General features: G+C 41.0%; 1 non-coding gene across 1 annotated transcript; it reads left to right on the top strand.

The window, feature by feature from the left end:
* Nucleotides 1-9,069: 9,069 nt before the first annotated feature.
* On the top strand, nucleotides 9,070-9,177 carry LOC112793115 (small nucleolar RNA R71). The gene has a single exon (XR_003197824.1). It is a non-coding gene; the product is annotated as a small nucleolar RNA R71 (small nucleolar RNA).
* The last annotated feature ends 9,811 nt before the right edge of the window (nucleotides 9,178-18,988 follow it).

The raw sequence follows: 18,988 nt of genomic DNA, 5'->3' as shown, positions 1-18,988 counted from the left end.
CTGAACCTTGTGACGGTGTTTCTGTATAGAAACTTCCGACTTCTTTGAGTTGTGGCGTTGGCTAGGGGTTCTACCTCAATCCATTTTGTGAAGTAGTCTATTCTTACTATGAGGAATTTGACTTGTCTCGATCCTTGAGGAAAAGGTCCGAGGAGATCGTGTCCCTATTTTGTGAATGGCCAAGGTGAGGTTATACTGATGAGTTTTTCTGGCGGAGCAGTGTGGAAGTTGGCATGTTTTTGACATGGCGAACATGTCCTTACAAATTCTGTGGCTTCTTTTTATAGAGTTGGCCAATAGAATTCTGCCCGAAGTACTTTTTTGGCGAGTGCTTACGCTCCGAGGTGATTGCCACAAGTGACACTGTGTACTTCTTCTAGGATATCCTTAGTGTTGGAAGTCGGCACGCATTTTAGCAATGGTGTTAAAATTCCTCTTTTGTATAAAGTATTATTTATGATGGTGTAGTATTGTGCTTCCCGTTTTAACCTCTTTGCCTCTTTCTCATCTGTAGGGAGGGCTTCTGTTGTGAGGTAATTAATTATGGGGGTCATCCATCCCTGATCGTGACCTGTTATGGCTAGGACCTTTTCTTCTTTTGAGATTGATGGCTTCTATAGAATTTCTTGGATAAGGCTTCTATTGTTGCCTCCTAGTTTGGTGCTGGCTAATTTTGAGAGTGCATCGGCCCGGGCATTCTGTTCTCGGGGTATGTGTTGAATCTCATGCTCTCCAAGTTATCCGAGTTGTTCCCTAGTTTTGTCCAAGAATTTTTTCATAGTGGGATATTTGGCTTGGTAGCTTCTTATTATTTGTGAAATGACTACTTGTGAATCGCTGAAGATGATAAGTTTTTGAGCTCCAACCTTCCTAGCCAGCTTCAAACCAGCTAGTAGTGCCTCATATTCCGCTTGATTGTTTGAGGCAGGGAACCCAAATTTGAGGGAGAGTTCGATTTGGGTCCCCTGGTCGCTTTCAATTATTACGCCTGTGCCACTTCCCGTTTTATTTGAGGAGCCATCCACATATAGATTCCATTCTGCGGGGATTTTCGGTGTGTCCATAAATTCCGCAATGAAGTCGGCCAGATATTGAGATTTGATAGCCGTCCGAGCTTCGTATTGAAGGTCGAATTCGGACAACTCGACTGCGCATTACAGGATTCTGCCTGCCAAGTCTGTTTTCTGTAGGATTCCTTTTATGGGCTGGTTGGTCCTAACTTTAATGGTATGAGATTGGAAATACGGGCGAAGTCGTCGAGATGTTATTATGAGAGCGTAAGCGAACTTTTCTATTTTCTGGTAGTTCTGCTCGGACCCTTGTAATGCTTTGCTGATAAAGTATACGGGTTGTTGCCCATTGTTGTCTTCTCGGACCAGTGCTGAGGCTATTGCCCGATTTCCCACTGCGAGGTACAAGCTGAGTAGTTCTCCTTCCCGTGGCCGACTTAATATAGGTGGCCGTCCCAGAAATTTTTTGAAGTCTTAGAAGGCTTGCTCGCATTCAGCTGTCCATTCAAACTCCTTTCCCTTCCTTATAATGGCGTAGAAGGGGAGAGATCTTATTGTTGATCCAGCCAGGAATCTGGACAAGGCTGCCAACCGCCCGTTGAGTTGTTGTACCTCTTTGATATAAGGCGAACTTTTCATGTCGAGTACGACCCTGCGCTTGTCCAGGTTTGCCTCGATTCCTCTCTGTGTGATCATAAAACCCAAGAATTTACCAGCTTCTACTGCAAAGGTACATTTCGTGGGATTGAGTCGTATGTCGTATCGTCTTATGGTGTTGAATTCTTGTGTCAGGTCGGATAATAACATCTCTTTGTTTTGCGTCTTCACTAGCATGTCGTCTATGTAGACCTCCATGATCTTTCCGATGTGATTCGAAAAAACTTTGTTCATTAATCTTTGGTAAGTGGCTCCCGCGTTTTTGAGACTGAAGGGCATAACAATATAGCAGTAATTTGCCTTTGGGGTTAAGAAAGATGTTTTTTCTTGATCGGGTAGGTACATTGGGATTTGGTTATATCCCGAGTATGCGTCCATAAAGGAGAGGTATTTGTATCCGGAGGAGGCATCTACCAGTGCGTCGATGTTTGGGAGTAGACAAGGATCCTTTGGGCAAACTTTGTTGAGATCAGTATAGTCGGTGCACATTCTCCACTTTCCATTTGACTTTTTTACCAAAACGACATTAGCAAGCCATAGCGGGTATTTGACTTCTCTTATGAAGCCTGCCTCCAGTAGAGCTCGTACCTACCGGCCGAGATCCTGGGTAGACTGCTAGCTTGTGGCACATTAGTTTGGGATCTATGCCTGGCATGGCTGCGGCCTTCCATGCAAAGAGGTCGGCGTTGTTGCGTAGAAACTGTATGAGTGATTCTTTTATGTCCTCTTTTAGGAGTGTGCCGATGTTGGTTGTTTGGTCCGGGGTGTTCCCAATCTGGATTTTTTCTATTTCTCCTTCAGGTTGTGGGCGGAGCTCCTCCCGCCTCCGAACTCCACCGAGCTCGATTGTGTGGAATTCTTCTCCTCTGCCTCTGAGGTTTAGACTTTCGTTGTAACAGCGGCGCGCCATCTTCTGATCTGCCTTTACTGTGGCTATTCCTCCTGCAGTTGGGAACTTCATGCATAGATGCGGAGTCGAGACTATTGCGCTGAGATGATTTAACGTTGCCCGACCTATTAGGGCATTGTAGGCTGAGCTTACATCGACGACGATGTAATCTATTTTGAGTGTTCTTGACTGACTTCCTTTTCCAAAGGTTGTGTGGAGTGAGATGTATCCCATTAGTTGTACTGGGGTATCTCCTAGCCCGAACAGGCTGTCCGGATATATCTGAGTTCTTTTTCTTCCAAGCCGAGTTTATCGAAAGCGGTTTTGAATAAGATATCGGCAGAGCTCCCTGGTACACGAAATTGTGATCAATACTATTCACAACTCAAATAATCCCCGGTGATGAATCCAAAAACTTGGTGTTCAATACCATGGCATAAACACAACTTCGCACAACTAACCAGCAAGTGTATTGGGTCGTCCAAGTAATAAACCTTACGCGAGTAAGGATCGATCCCACAGAGATTGTTGGTATGAAGCAAGTTATGGTCACCTTGTAAATCTTAGTTAGGCAAACTCAAATGGTTATGAATGATGAATAAAACACAAAGATAAAGATAGAGATACTTATGTAATTCATTGGTGAGAATTTCAGATAAGCGTATGAAGATGCTTGGTCCCTTTCCTGCTGTCTTCATCCAATCCTTCTTACTCCTTTCCATGGCAAACTGTATGCAAGGGTTTCACCGTTGTCAGTGGCTACCTCCCATCCTCTCAGTGAAAATGTTCAACGCACCCTGTTACGGCACGGCTATTCATCTGTCGGTTCTCAATCAGGTTGGAATAGAATCCAGTGATTCTTTTGCGTCTGTCACTAACGCCCAGCCTTCAGGAGTTTGAAGCTTGTCACAGTCATTCAATCATTGAATCCTACTCAAAATACCACATATAAGGTTTAGACCTTCCGGATTCTCTTGAATGCCGCCATCAATTCTAGCTTATACCACGAAGATTCCGGTTAAAGAATCCAAGAGATATCCACCCAATCTAAGGTAGAACGGAGGTGGTTGTCAGGCACGCGTTCATAGGTGAGAATGATGATGAGTGTCACGGATCACCACATTCATCAAGTTGAAGAACAAGTGATATCTTAGAACAAGAACAAGCGGAATTGAATAGAAGAACAATAGTAATTGCATTAATACTCGAGGTACAGCAGAGCTCCACACCTTAATCTATGGTGTGTAGAAACTCCACCGTTGAAAATACATAAGAACAAGGTCTAGGCATGGCCAAATGGCCAGCCTCCCAATGATCTAAGATAGCATAAGAATAAAGATAGCTACCAAGATGAAAATACAATAGTAAAAGGTCCTACTTATAGAGAACTAGTAGCCTAGGGTTTACAGAGATGAGTAAATGACATAAAAATCCACTTCCGGGCCCACTTGGTGTGTGCTTGGGCTGAGAATTGAAGCATTTTCGTGTAGAGACTCTTCTTGGAGTTAAACGCCAGCTTTTATGCCAGTTTGGGTGTTTAACTCCCATCCTTGTGCCAGTTCCGGCGTTTAACGTTGGAAATTCTGATGGTGACTTTGAACGCCGATTTGGGCCATCAAATCTTGGGCAAAGTATAAACTATCATATATTTCTGGAAAGCCCAGAATGTCTACTTTCCAACGCCGTTGAGAGCACGCCAATTGGGCTTCTGTAGCTCCAGAAAATCCATTTCGAGTGCAGGGAGGTCAGAATCCAACAGCATCTGCAGCCCTTTTCAGTCTCTGAATCAGATTTTTGCTCAGGTCCCTCAATTTCAGCCAGAAAATACCTGAAATCACAGAAAAATACAAAAACTCATAGTAAAGTCCAGAAAAGTGAATTTTAACTAAAAACTAATAAAAATATACTAAAAACTAACTAGATTATACTAAAAACATACTAAAAACAATGCCAAAAAGCGTACAAATTATCCGCTCATCACAACACCAAACTTAAATTGTTGCTTGTCCTCAAGCAACTGAAAATCAAATAAGATAAAAAGAAGAGAATATGCAATGAATTCCAAAAACATCTATGAAGATCAGTATTAATTAGATGAGCGGGGCTTTTAGCTTTTTGCCTCTGAATAGTTTTGGCATCTCACTCTATCCTTTGAAATTCAGAATGATTGGCTTCTTTAGGAACTCAGAATCCAAATAGTGTCATTGATTCTCCTAGTTAAGTATGATGATTCTTGAACACAGCTACTTTATGAGTCTTGGCCGTGGCCCAAAGCACTCTGTCTTCCAGTATTACCACCGGATACATACATGCCACAGACACATAATTGAGTGAACCTTTTCAGATTGTGACTCAGCTTTGCTAGAGTCCCCAATTAGAGGTGTCCAGGGTTCTTAAGCACACTCTTTTTGCATTGGATCACAACTTTATTTCTTTATTTTTCTTTTTTTCTTTTTTTTCCGTTTTCTTTTCTCCCTTTTTTCGTTTTTCTCCTTCTCTCTTTTTTTTGTATTCACTGCTTTTTCTTGCTTCAAGAATCATTTTTATGATTTTTCAGATCCTCATTAACATGTCTCCTTTTTCATCATTCTTTCAAGAGCCAACATTCATGAACCACAAATTCAAAAGACATATGTACTGTTTAAGCATACATTCAGAAAACAAAAGTATTGCCACCACATCAAAATAATTAAACTGTTATAAAATTCAAAATTCATGCAATTCTTCTCTTTTTCAATTAAGAACATTTTTCATTTAAGAGAGGTGATGGATTCATAGGACATTCATAACTTTAAGGCATAGACACTAAGACATTAATGATCACAAGACACAAACATAGCTAAACATAAGCATAATTTTCGAAAAACAGAAAAATAAAGAACGGGTCCACCTTAGTGATGGCGGCTTGTTCTTCCTCTTGAAGATCCTATGGAGTGCTTGAGCTCCTCAATGTCTCTTCCTTGCCTTTGTTGCTCCTCTCTCATGATTCTTTGATCTTCTCTAATTTCATGGAGGAGGACGGAGTGTTCTTGGTGCTCCACCCTTAGTTGTCCCATGTTGGAACTCAATTCTCCTAGGGAGGTGTTTAGTTGCTCCCAATAGTTTTGTGGAGAAAAGTGCAGCCCTTGAGGCATCTCAGGGATTTGATGATGAGAGGGGTCTCTTGTTTGCTCCATCCTCTTCTTAGTGATGGGCTTGTCCTCATCAATGGGGATGTCTCCCTCTATGTCAACTCCAACTGAAAAATAGAGGTGACAAATGAGATGAGGAAAGGCTAACCTTGCCAAGGTAGAGGACTTGTCCGCCACCTTATAAAGTTCTTGGGATATCACCTCATGAACTTCTATTTCTTCTCCAATCATGATGCTATGAATCATGATAGCCCGGTTTATAGTAACTTCGGACCGGTTGCTAGTGGGAATGAATGAGCGTTGGATAAACTCCAACCATCCTCTAGCCACGGGCTTGAGGTCATGCCTTCTCAATTGAACCGGCTTTCCTCTTGAATCTCTCTTCCATTGGGCGCCCTCTTCACAAATGACTGTGAGGACTTGGTCCAACCTTTGATCAAAGTTAACCCTTCTAGTGTAAGGATGTTCATCTCCTTGCATCATGGGCAAGTTGAATGCCAACCTTACATTTTCCAGACTAAAATCCAAGTATTTCCCCCGAACCATAGTAAGCCAATTCTTTGGGTCCGGGTTCACACTTTGGTCATGGTTCTTGGTGATCCATGCATTGGCATAGAACTCTTGAACCATTAAGATTCCGACTTGTTGAATGGGGTTGGTAAGAACTTCCCAACCTCTTCTTCGGATCTCATGTCGGATCTCCGGATATTCACTCTTTTTGAGTTTGAAAGGCACCTCGGGGATCACTTTCTTCAAGGCCACAACTTCATAGAAGTGGTCTTGATACACCCTTGAGATGAATCTCTCCATCTCCCATGACTCGGAGGTGGAAGCTTTTGCCTTCCCTTTCCTCTTTCTAGAGGTCTCTCCGGCCTTGGATGCCATAAATGGTTATGGAAAAACAAAAAGCAATACTTTTACCACACCAAACTTAAAAGGTTTGCTCGTCCTCGAGCGAAAAAAGAAAGAAGAGAGTAGAAGAAGAAGAAATGAAGGAGATGGAGATAGCTTTGTGGTTCGGCCAAAGGGGGAGAAGTAGTGTTTAGGTTGTGTGAAAATGAAGGAGTGAAGATGGGTTTATAAAGGAGTGGAGAGAGGGGTAGGGTTCGGTTATGGGAGGGTGGGTTTGGGAAGGAAAAGTGTTTTGAATTTGAATGGTGGGGTAGGTGGGGTTTTATGAAGGATGGATGTGAGTGGTGAAGAGAAAGATGGGATTTGATAGGTGAAGGTTTTTTTTTGGGGGAAGAGGTGTTGAGGTGATTGGTGAGTGGGTGAAGAAGAAGAGAGAGAGTGGTGGGCTAGGTGGGGATCCTGTGGGGTCCACAGATCCTGAGGTGTCAAGGAAAAGTCATCCCTGCACCAAGTGGCGAGCAAAATTGCTCCCTGTGCCAATTCTGGCGTTAAACGCCGGGCTGGTGCCCATTTTTGGCGTTTAACGCCAACTTCTTGCCCTTTTCTGGCGTTTAATGCCAGTCTGGTGCCCCTTTATGGCGTTAAACGCCAGAATGGTGCCAGACTTATTTCTGTTTTTCATTCTGTTTTTGCTTTTTCAATTGATTTTGTGACTTCTCATGATCATCAACCTACAGAAAACATAAAATAACAAGGAAAATAGATAAAATATAACATTGGGTTGCCTCCCAACAAGTGCTTCTTTAATGTCAGTAGCTTGACAGAGGGCTCTCATGGAGCCTCACAGATGCTCAGAGCAATGTTGGAACCTCCCAACACCAAACTTAGAGTTTGAATGTGGGGGTTCAACACCAAACTTAGAAGTTGGTTGTGGCCTTCCAACACCAAACTTAGAGTTTGACTGTGGGGGCTCTGTTTGACTCTATTTTGAGAGAAGCTCTTCATGCTTCCTCTCCATAGTGACAGAGGGATATCCTTGAGTCTTAAACACCAAAGATTCTTCATTCACTTGAATGATCAATTCTCCTCTATCAACATCAATCACAGCCTTTGCTGTGGCTAGGAAGGGTCTGCCAAGGATGATGGATTCATCCATGTACTTCCCAGTCTCTAGGACTATGAAATCAGCAGGGATGTAATGGTCTTCAACTTTTACCAGAACATCCTCTACAAGTCCATAAGCTTGTTTTCTTGAGTTGTCTGCCATCTCTAGTGAGATTTTTGCAGCTTGCACCTCAAAGATCCCTAGCTTCTCCATTACAGAGAGAGACATGAGGTTTACACTTGACCCTAGGTCACACAAGGCCTTCTTGAAGGTCATGGTGCCTATGGCACAAGGTATTGAAAACTTCCCAGGATCCTGTCTCTTTTGAGGTAATTTCTGCCTAGACAAGTCATCCAGTTCTTTGGTAAGCAAAGGGAGTTCATCCTCCCAAGTTTCATTTCCAAATAACTTGTCATTTAGCTTCATGATTGCTCCAAGGTATTTAGCAACTTGCTCTTCAGTGACATACTCATCCTCTTCAGAGGAAGAATACTCATCAGAGCTCATGAATGGCAGAAGTAATTCCAATGGACTCTCTCTGGTCTCAGTGAGAGCCTCAGATTCCCATGGTTCCTCATTGGGGAACTCATTGGAGGTCAGTGGACGTCCATTGAGGTCTTCCTCAGTGGCATTCACTGCCTCTCCCTCCTCTCCAAATTCGGCCATGTTGATGGCCTTGCACTCTCCTTTTGGATTTTCTTCTGTATTGCTTGGAAGAGTACTAGGAGGGAGTTCAGTAATTTTCTTGCTCAGTTGACCCACTTGTGCCTCCAAATTTCTAATGGAGGACCTTGTTTCAGTCATGAAACTTTGAGTGGTTTTGATTAGATCAGAGACCATGGTTGCTAAGTCAGAGTGGTTCTGCTTAGAATTCTCTGTCTGTTGCTGAGAAGATGATGGAAAAGGCTTGCCATTGCTAAACTTGTTTCTTCCACCATTATTGTTGTTGAAACCTTGTTGAGGTCTCTGTTGATCCTTCCATGAGAGATTTGGATGATTTCTCCATGAAGGATTATAGGTGTTTCCATAAGGGTCTCCCATGTAATTCACCTCTTCCATTGAAGGGTTCTCAGGATCATAAGCTTCTTCTTCAGATTAAGCTTCCTTAGTACTGCCTGGTACATTTTGCATTCTAGACAGACTTTGAGAAATCATATTGACCTGCTGAGTCAATATTTTGTTCTGAGCCAATATGGCATTCAGAGTGTCAATCTCAAGAACTCCTTTCTTCTGATTAGTCCCATTGTTCACAGGATTCCTTTCAGAAGTGTACATGAATTGGTTATTTGCAACCATTTCAATTAGTTCTTGAGCTTCTGTAGGCGTCTTCTTCAGATGAAGAGATCCTCCAGCAGAGCTATCCAAAGACATCTTGGACAGTTCAGACAGACCATCATAGAAAATACCTATGAGGCTCCATTCAGAAAGCATATCAGAGGGACACTTTCTGATTAATTGTTTGTATCTTTCCCAAGCTTCATAGAGGGATTCTCCTTCCTTCTGTCTGAAGGTTTGGACTTCCACTCTAAGCTTACTCAATTTTTGAGGTGGAAAGAACTTTGCCAAGAAGGCATTGACTAGCTTTTCCCAAGAGTTCAGACTTTCTTTAGGTTGTGAGTCCACCCATATTCTAGCTCTGTCTCTTATAGCAAAAGGGAATAGCATAAGTCTGTAGACCTCAGGGTCAACCCCATTAGTCTTGACAGTGTCACAGATTTGCAAGAATTTAGCTAAAAACTGATGAGGATCTTCCAATGGAAGTCCATGGAACTTGCAATTTTGTTGCATTAGAGAAACTAATTGAGGCTTAAGCTCAAAGTTGTTTGCTCCAATGGCAGGGATAGAGATGCTTCTCCCATAGAAGTCGGGAGTAGGTGCAGTAAAGTCACCCAGCACCTTCCTTGCATTGTTGGCATTGTTGTTGTCTTCGGCTGCCATGGGTTCTTCTTCTTTGAAGATTTCTGTTAGGTCCTCTACAAAGAGTTGTGCCTTAGCTTCTCTTAGTTTTCGCTTCAAGGTCCTTTCAGGTTCAGGGTCAGCCTCAACAAGAATGCTTTTGTCTTTGCTCCTGCTCATATGAAAGAGAAGAGAACAAGAAAATATGGAATCCTCTATGTCACAGTATAGAGATTCCTTGAGGTGTCAGAGGAAAAATAGAAGGCAGAAGTAGAAAATTCGAACTTATCAAAGAAGATGGAGTTCGAATTGTGCATTAAGGAATAGTGTTAGTCCATAAATAGAAGGATGTGAGAAGAGGGGAAGTAATTTTCGAAAATTAAGTAAAAGATTTTGAAAACATTTTGAAAAACACTAATTGATTTTCGAAAACCATGATTGAGAAAGAAGTAAAGTGATTTCTGAAAAAGATTTTGAAATTAGAAATAAAAAAGATTTGATTGAAAACTATTTTGAAAAAGATGTGGTTAAGAAGATATGATTGATTTTAAAAAGTTGTGATTGAGAAAATATGATTTGAAAAACATTTTAAAAAGATTTGATTTTTTTTAAAAAATAACTTGGCTAACAAGAAAAGATATGATTTAAACATTAAACCTTTCTCAACAGAAAAGGCAACATACTTGAAATGTTGAATCAAATCATTAATTGATAGCAAGTATCCTTAAAAATAGAAAGAAATTGATTTTGAAAACATATGATTGAAAAGATATGATTTGAAAAAGATTTGATTTTGAAAAATTTTGAAAACTTAAAAAAGAAAATTTGATTTGAAAACAAAATCTTCCCTCTTGTGCCATCCTGGCGTTAAACGCCCAGAATGGTGCACATTCTGGCGTTTAACGCCCAAAACTCTACCCTTTTGGGCGTTAAACGCCCAGCCAGGCACCCTGGCTGGCGTTTAAACGCCAGTCTGTCTTCTTCACTGGGCATTTTGAACGCCCAGCTTTTTCTGTGTAGTTCCTCTGCTGTATGTTCTGAATCTTCAATCTTCCGTATTATTGACTTGAAAAGACACAAATTAAAAATATTTTTGGATTTTTAATAATGAGGAATAATCAAAATGAAACTAAAATCAAATAACAATGCATGCAAGACACCAAACTTAGCAGTTTGTATACTACTGACACTAAAAATGAGAATGCATATGAGACACATAAACACTCAAGTCAAGAGAATTTAAAGATCAAAGCAATGAAATCATCAAGAACATCTTGAAGATCACTTAAGACACATGAATGAATGCAAGAAGAACAGAAACATGCAATTGACACTAAACTTAAAATGAGACTCTAGACTCAAACAAGAAATTTTTTGGATTTTATGATTTTGTAATTTTTTTGTGCTTTTTCGAAAATTAAGTGGAAAAGAAAATAAAGGTATCAAAATTCTTAATGAGAATTCCAGGAATCATGCAATGTTAGTCTAAAGCTTCAGTCTAAAGAAATTAGACATGGCTAGCTAAGTTTCAGCAGAACATTGCATTCAAGAGCTAAATTGATGAAGATCAATCAGCTTTGGTGATGATAAGAACATCACCTTGAAACACTAGAATTCGTTCTAAAGAACTCCGAAGAAAAATACCTAATCTAAGCAATAAGATGAACCGTCAGTTGTCCATACTCGAACAATCCCCGGCAACAGCGCCAAAAACTTGGTGCACGAAATTGTGATCAATACTTTTCACAATTCAAATAATCCCCGGTTATGAATCCAAAAACTTGGTGTTCAATACCATGGCATAAACACAACATCGCACAACTAACCAGCAAGTGTACTGGGTCGTCCAAGTAATAAACCTTACGCGAGTAAGGGTCGATCCCACAGAGATTGTTGGTATGAAGCAAGCTATGGTCACCTTGTAAATCTTAGTTAGGCAAACTCAAATGGTTATGAATGATGAATAAAACACAAAGATAAAGATAGAGATACTTATGTAATTCATTGGTGGGAATTTCAGATAAGCGTATGAAGATGCTTGGTCCCTTCCGTCTCTCTGCTTTCCTGCTGTCTTCATCCAATCCTTCTTACTCCTTTCCATGGAAAACTGTATGCAAGGGTTTCACCGTTGTCAGTGGCTACCTCCCATCCTCTCAGTGAAAATGTTCAATGCACTCTGTCACGGCACGGCTATTCATCTGTCGGTTCTCAATCAGGTTGGAATAGAATCCAGTGATTCTTTTGCATCTGTCACTAACGCCCAGCCTTCAGGAGTTTGAAGCACGTCATAGTCATTCAATCATTGAATCCTACTCAGAATACCACAGACAAGGTTTAGACCTTCCGGATTCTCTTGAATGCCGCCATCAATTCTAGCTTATACCACGAAGATTCCGGTTAAAGAATCCAAGAGATATCCACCCAATCTAAGGTAGAACAGAGGTGGTTGTCAGGCACGCGTTCATAGGTGAGAATGATGATGAGTGTCACGGATCATCACATTCATCAAGTTGAAGAACAAGTGATATCTTAGAACAAGAACAAGCGGAATTGAATAGAAGAACAATAGTAATTGCATTAATACTCGAGGTACAGCAGAGCTCCACACCTTAATCTATGGTGTGTAAAAACTCCACCGTTGAAAATATATAAGAACAAGGTCTAGGAATGGCCGAATGGCCAGCCTCCCAATGATCTAAGATAGCTACCAAGATGAAAATACAATAGTAAAAGGTCCTACTTATAGAGAACTAGTAGCCTAGGGTTTACAGAGATGAGTAAATGACATAAAAATCCACTTCCAGGCCCACTTGGTGTGTGCTTGGGCTGAGAATTGAAGCATTTTCGTGTAGAGACTCTTCTTGGAATTAAACACCAGCTTTTATGCCAGTTTGGGCATTTAACTCCCATCCTTGTGCCAGTTCTGGCGTTTAACACTGGAAATTCTGATGGTGATTTTGAACGCCAGTTTGGGCCATCAAATCTTGGGCAAAGTATGGACTATCATATATTGCTGGAAAGCCCAAGATGTCGACTTTCCAACGCCGTTAAGAGCGCGCCAATTGGGCTTCTGTAGCTCCAGAAAATCCACTTCGAGTGCAGGGAGGTCAGAATCCAATAGCATCTGCAGCCCTTTTCAGTCTCTGAATCAGATTTTTGCTCAGGTCCCTCAATTTTAGCCAGAAAATACCTGAAATCACAGAAAAACACAGAAACTCATAGTAAAGTCCAGAAAAGTGAATTTTAACTAAAAACTAATAAAAATATACTAAAAACTAACTAGATTATACTAAAAACATACTAAAAACAATGCCAAAAAGCGTACAAATTATCCGCTCATCACTCCCCTAGTCTATCAATGTGCGGTAAAAATTTGCGTTTTCCAGTATAATAGTGATGACCATGGGATCGTTATGCCCTGACGCGACGCCGGATGCGTCTTCCTTGGTAAAAGTGATCGCCGAGATGTTGGGTGCTTCCTCTTTTTCTGCGACGCGGTATACGTATTTGAGATGTCTTTTGCGGGATGATTTGGAGATTCCTCCCCCGGCGAATCCGCCGTGTATCATGTGGACATGTCTTTCTGGCGTCCGGGATGATCGCGCGGTTGGTCCGACATCTTCTGCTCTTCTTCTTTTCCTTTGTTCATCATCATGGGTGGCCAGGTATCGATCTAGCTTTCCTTCTCGTACGAGCTTTTCTATGACATTTTTTAAGTCAAAACACTCATTGGTGGAGTGCCCGTGGATCCGATGGTATTCATAATATTCAGCCTGATTTCCTCCTCCTTTTTTGCCTTTGAGTGGTCGAGTTGGTGGTATTTTTTCTGTGTTGCAAACCTCTCTGTAGACAACCACAAGAGACACCCGAAGAGGGGTGTAATTGTGGTATCTTTTATTTTCTCTCCATGGCGATCTTCCTTCTTTCTGGAATCTTTGTCTTTATCCCGAGAGGTGAACCTGGCCTTTGAGGTCTCTCCTAATCGAGAGTTTTCTTCCATGTTGATGTACTTTTCCGCTCGTTCTTGCATCTCGTTCAGAGACGTAGGGTACTTCTTTGATATAGATTGACTAAAAGACCCTTCTCGCAGGCCATTAATGGGGCCCATGATAGCGGCTTCTGTTGGCAGGTTTTGTATATCCAGGCATGTCTTATTGAATCTCTCTATGTAATTGCGCAGGGTTTCCCTTTCTCCTTGTCTGATTCCCAGTAAGCTCGGCGCATGTTTAGATTTGTCCTTTTGGATGGAGAATTTGGCCAGGAATTTCTTGGCCATGTTGTCGAAACTCGAGATGGATCTAGGAAGGAGGTTGTCGAACCATCTAATTGTTGTTTTTGTTAAAGTAGTTGGAAAGGCTTTGCAACGAACTGCATCTGAGGCGTCGGTGAGATACATTCTGCTCCTGAAGTTGCTGAGATGATGGCTGGGATCCGTAGTGCCATTGTACAAGGTCATGTCTGGGAGTTTAAAGTCTTTTGGGATTCTTGTCTTCATGATCTCCTTGGTGAATAGATCTTGCTCCTTGCGGGTGCTATCTTCGGGAGTGGATCGGCTGGCTTTAGCCTTGACATTGGCTTCAAGTTTTAGGAGTTTGTTCTCCAATTCCCGGCGTCGTCTTATTTCTCTTTGTAGGTCCTTCTCAGCCTCTCGTTGACGTAGAGCTTCTTCCTCAAGTTGTTTTAACCGATCTTGAAACTCATTCAGGGCTCCCTCGTTTGGGGAGTTCTTTTTGTTGATTTGGGGAGTATCTTTTGGTGTAGTGTCCGCGTTTTTGTGCGGCATTCTATCCTCTAGATATGGGTCGTAGTTGTTGTCATGGTCGTCCGTCATGGTGCTGGGATGACTTCCAGGTTCCCTGGCAACGGCGCCAATGTTCCGAGGGTTACCTGAAACTGTGGGTCGATCTCGGACGAGATCTTATGTGCTGGTAGGGGCTGTTGTGTCCGACTTGGTGATGGTGCTGATCCTTCGTCCCCGGAGGGTGGGGGGTACCTGCAAGGGACTCCGATGCTTAAGTTAGCAAGGGTATTAAGCAGGTATTGAATAGAATCAGAGTATGAGTTATGCCTGGGTGCTTCAATGTATTTATAATGGCATAGAATGACCTTCTTAGATAAGATAAGTTAGTTATCTTATCTTATCTTTATCTTATCTTCAAGTGAGGTCATCTTATCTTCAAGGAAACCGCCCTTCTCTCTGTAGGCTTGGGCTCCCTTAGGATTTGGGGCATGTTCCTCTATTTGGGCCCTTCTTTGGGCTTGGCTGGTGACTTGGCCGAGCTCTTAAGAAAGAGGTCGAGTTGTCCTGACCTGAAGAGGTCGGTCACTTTGTCTGTAGAACATTCCGGGTTGGCCAGCTCGACCCAAGGTATAAACAAGATTCAATACCAACACTGGAACATATAACATAGAAATTACTTGCAAATCTTATAACCACAGAACCTTAAGTGGCTTACCCATAAATGGTATCATTAATTATGCCTTTCAAGTGGATATTGGAAACGTGTAAATATGAAAAAACTAAATCACACCACAACAGGAAATCTAGCTCTAAAATTTTGTAAATGCCAATGATCGTACTGGTTAATTAAGATCAGTTTATCTCAATTTCTTAGCAATTTAAGTAAATCAGTTAAAGCTAGTGAAAATAGTGAACTGAATGCCTAATAGAGAGCAGGAATTAGGATATTAAAAATGACATCGGTAAATTAAAAAAGAAGCTAGTTAAATTTTATGACCAAAACTTCAAGAAGCATTTCATTATTAATGCAATTATATTATTTTTAGTTTACCCCCCAAGCGAAGATCAAGACTGTTGTTGATCCTGGAAACTTTTTCAGGAATGAACAAAGCATTCCCACCAATCCAAGTAAGCACCTTAGGCAAACTATTTGTGTATCCACTGTCACATTAATACTCTTTTTAAAAAAAAAAAACTTTGATAATTTGATGTTTGATCATCTATTAGCCCCAAGTATATATAGATTGTAGGACTCATGTTTGAACGTATTGTCTTGCAGGTAGTGGTACTGGTACACCATTTAACCGCAGCCTAGGTAAAAAACTCATGGTAAAGGGGATCGGGTTACTCATCCTAGAACTCTTTATTATAAGATTATTGTACTTTGTTTAATAAGCATACATGGCCAATTTGCCCTTTGAATAATTGATCTAGCTTTAGTGTAAATAGACAATGTAGATTGAAAATTCTATTTAATAAATTTATTATTTTTATTGTTTAATTTCAATTTTCTTTTATAAATTTCTAAAACTAAATAAGACTGAAAGAATCAAAAATAGAAATACAAACCAAATTTACCCTTAATTTTCTCAAAATGACTGTTTATTTGCTAAAAATCTATGATTAAATTTTTTATATATTAATAAAGTTGTGTACAAATTAAGTTTATAATTAAAAGAGTACATATGTTTATTATAAAAGAATTGGAGCATATTATATGAAAATCAACACACAAAACAGGATAAATTAAAACAACAACCCTCTAACACTTAACTATTAGCTGACACCAAAAGACACCATCAATATTAGCAGACGAATAATGACCATAATAACAACAAATGAATATATATATATATATATGAAGAAGAGATCAAAGGAAGCAACATGATTGAAAAAGCTTCACCTGGGCCAAAACCACCGCCAAGCAAACTTGGCGAAAGAGAGTTAACTTTCCACCCATGTTAGGACCAGTTAGAAGAATAAAGTTGGCATCGTGTTGACCACCAATTGATATGTTATTAGGTACAAAGGCCCCCTTTCCTAAGGAATCACTCCTAAGGATTGGGTGTCCCAAACTTTTAGCATAGAGGTAAGGACTGTCTTTGGTAGATAGCATGCCTAAAAACTTGGTCTGCATGTTGGCCCTTTATAGTGATCACGAGCAATAGCTAAATTGATCAAAACATCCATCTCTGTAATATGTTGGTAGCATCCAGTTTAAGCCATAAACAAAGAATTGCTTTTGATTTTCTATTTAAATGCATGAAAAATTTATCTTGGAAAAAATATCCTAAAGGAAAGGAGTGTATTGAATCAAGATAAGAAAAGCTAAAACAAAAAGAATAATTTCAGCAGAAGAAATAGAGTGAGCAAACAATAGGAACAATACAAAATTTGACAGCCGAACATGTATGGCACATGCATCTTTCACATTTTTATTTAATCTAGTTGTAATCTTGTATTGATCAAATGGTACCAGGTTAATATTGTACATTCCCCCTCCATGGGCAATAGCAAAGTCATTATTTTAAAAATACTAATTTTATAGCATTTCTGGTCATAATACAATAAAATGACAGCCTTATCACTAATGAGGCTTAAGTAGGAGTGCTATTAATTGGGTTCAGAAGAGCAATAAGTACTAGCTGTAGTAGACACCAATTGCCTCCACTGAGTGTGATTTTCACAAAAAGCGTCCAATTAATCTCTGCAATGTACTTTTCAATAAGGACTCCTTTTCAGATTCGGCTTGGGAGAGTTCTCCCAGGAACTTTTTAATAGCAGGAGTCCAGTACCTAAAGAAGCCCTGCATGCTTATTAAAATATCAATTTAAAATATCAAGTATTCGATGTTTAAGAGAGAAAGAAAAAAGAGGTTGAGTGAATTGGTTGTTGAAGTAAGGTATAGAGTGAGGGGTTACCATGTATTCAAAGCAGGCGTAACCGGTGGGGAGAATGAGCTTGTCGTAGAGAGTGGGCTATGGTTCGGATTTGCCACCACCGTCAAAGCAGTCAATGGAATCTCCGAAAAGTGCGGCGACGGTTATGGAAATGGCTGCCAGTGCCACCAACAACCTCCGAATAAGCAATGCTATGCTTGAAGCATCAGGAAACACTCCTAACCCTATAGACTTCTTGACTGCATTAGGCAATATGGCAGCAGCAATGCAAGCGACAGCTGAAGCCTTGGGAAACCAAATTAATAATGGGAACAATGGTAATAATGGAGATAATGGTCCAATGTCGCTCTCTTCCTTCTTGAAGGTTCACCCTTCAACTTTCAGAGGGACCTCGAATCCGACCGATGCTGATAACTGGATATGGGTCATTGAGCGAGCATTACAGGCTCAGCAGGTTCCTGATGAACAGTGGATTGAGTTTAGAACCTAACAGTTGCATGGTGAAGCTCAGCACTTGTGGTAGGCGCATGAGGCGTATTCTGCAGCCTAATGGGGTTGTGATCTCTTGGGAGTTGTTCCGAGAGGAATTCTATAAGAAATATTTCCCAACCTCAGTTAGAAATGCTAAAGAGCTCAAATTGCTTCAACTTGAACAGGGCCAGATGACTATTATTGAGTACACTAGTAAGTTTGAGGAATTGTGCCGCTTCTCACGCATCTGTCAGGGAGCTCCTGAGGACTTTGCTGAGTGAAAGTGTATAAAGTATAAAGGAGGCCTTAGGAGTGACATTCAGAGCTTTGTGGCGCCTATGCAGATTCGGGTGTTTTTTGAGCTTGTGAATAGGAGTAGGGTGGCAGAGGATTATGTCAGAAGGGTTGCAGTAGAAAAACGGAGTCTGAGGATGCCATTCCAAAGGACTACAGGGAGGAATTTTGCACCTAGGGGCAGACAGTTCAAGCGTGGTGGCTTTGTCCCTCAGAACAATCAGGGGCAAGGCAACTCCAGGAGGCCTAATACCAGTGCTAATTAGAGAAGGAGACAGGGGAAGCAGCCACAGTAGGATATGAGTTACCACAGATGTGGGAAGTATCATTCAGGGCCATGCAAGTTTGGGACCGGAGTCTATTACTCCTGTGGGCAGCTAGGACACTTGGCTAGTAGTTGCCCAGAGGAGAAGAGGTATGAGACAGGCAGAGTGCAGCAACCAGGAAGAGTATACACTACTTCTTCAATAGGCACTGAGTGGTCAGAGACATTGATCAGAGGTAAATGTGAGATGGCGAGTAAAACTTTGAATGCTTTGTTTGATTCTGGAGCTTCACACACTTTTATTGCATTTGAGAAGGCTGATGAGTTAAGATTGAAAATAGTAGTACTGGGGTATAATTTAAAGGTATATAATGCCACCCACGAGGCTATGGTGACTAGGTTAGGGTGCCCCCAAGTTCCTTTTCGAATACAACAGCGTGATTTCGTGTGTAACTTGATTTGTTTGCCGATGACTGGTCTTGATCTCATTCTGGGATTGGACTGGTTATCTAAGAACCGTTTTCTACTAGATTGCTCTGCGAAAATAGTGTATTTCATGCCTGAAAGCATAAAAGGGCCGGTTGTAGTGAGTAACTACTACCTAAATTCCATGACGGTGAACTGTTCTGGGGCCGAATGTCAGAGAATATTGTTGTTAGCTGTGGGTGTTTTGGGTGATGATCAGAACTTGGAACAAATCCCGGTTGTGTGTGAGTTTTCGAAGGCATTCCCTGATGATATTGATGAATTTTCACCAAAACGGGAAGTTGAATTTGC

Source organism: Arachis hypogaea, chromosome 3, assembly GCF_003086295.3.
Source record: "Arachis hypogaea cultivar Tifrunner chromosome 3, arahy.Tifrunner.gnm2.J5K5, whole genome shotgun sequence".
NCBI classification, from domain to species: domain Eukaryota; kingdom Viridiplantae; phylum Streptophyta; class Magnoliopsida; order Fabales; family Fabaceae; genus Arachis; species Arachis hypogaea.
This window is presented reverse-complemented; position numbering and strand designations above follow the sequence as displayed.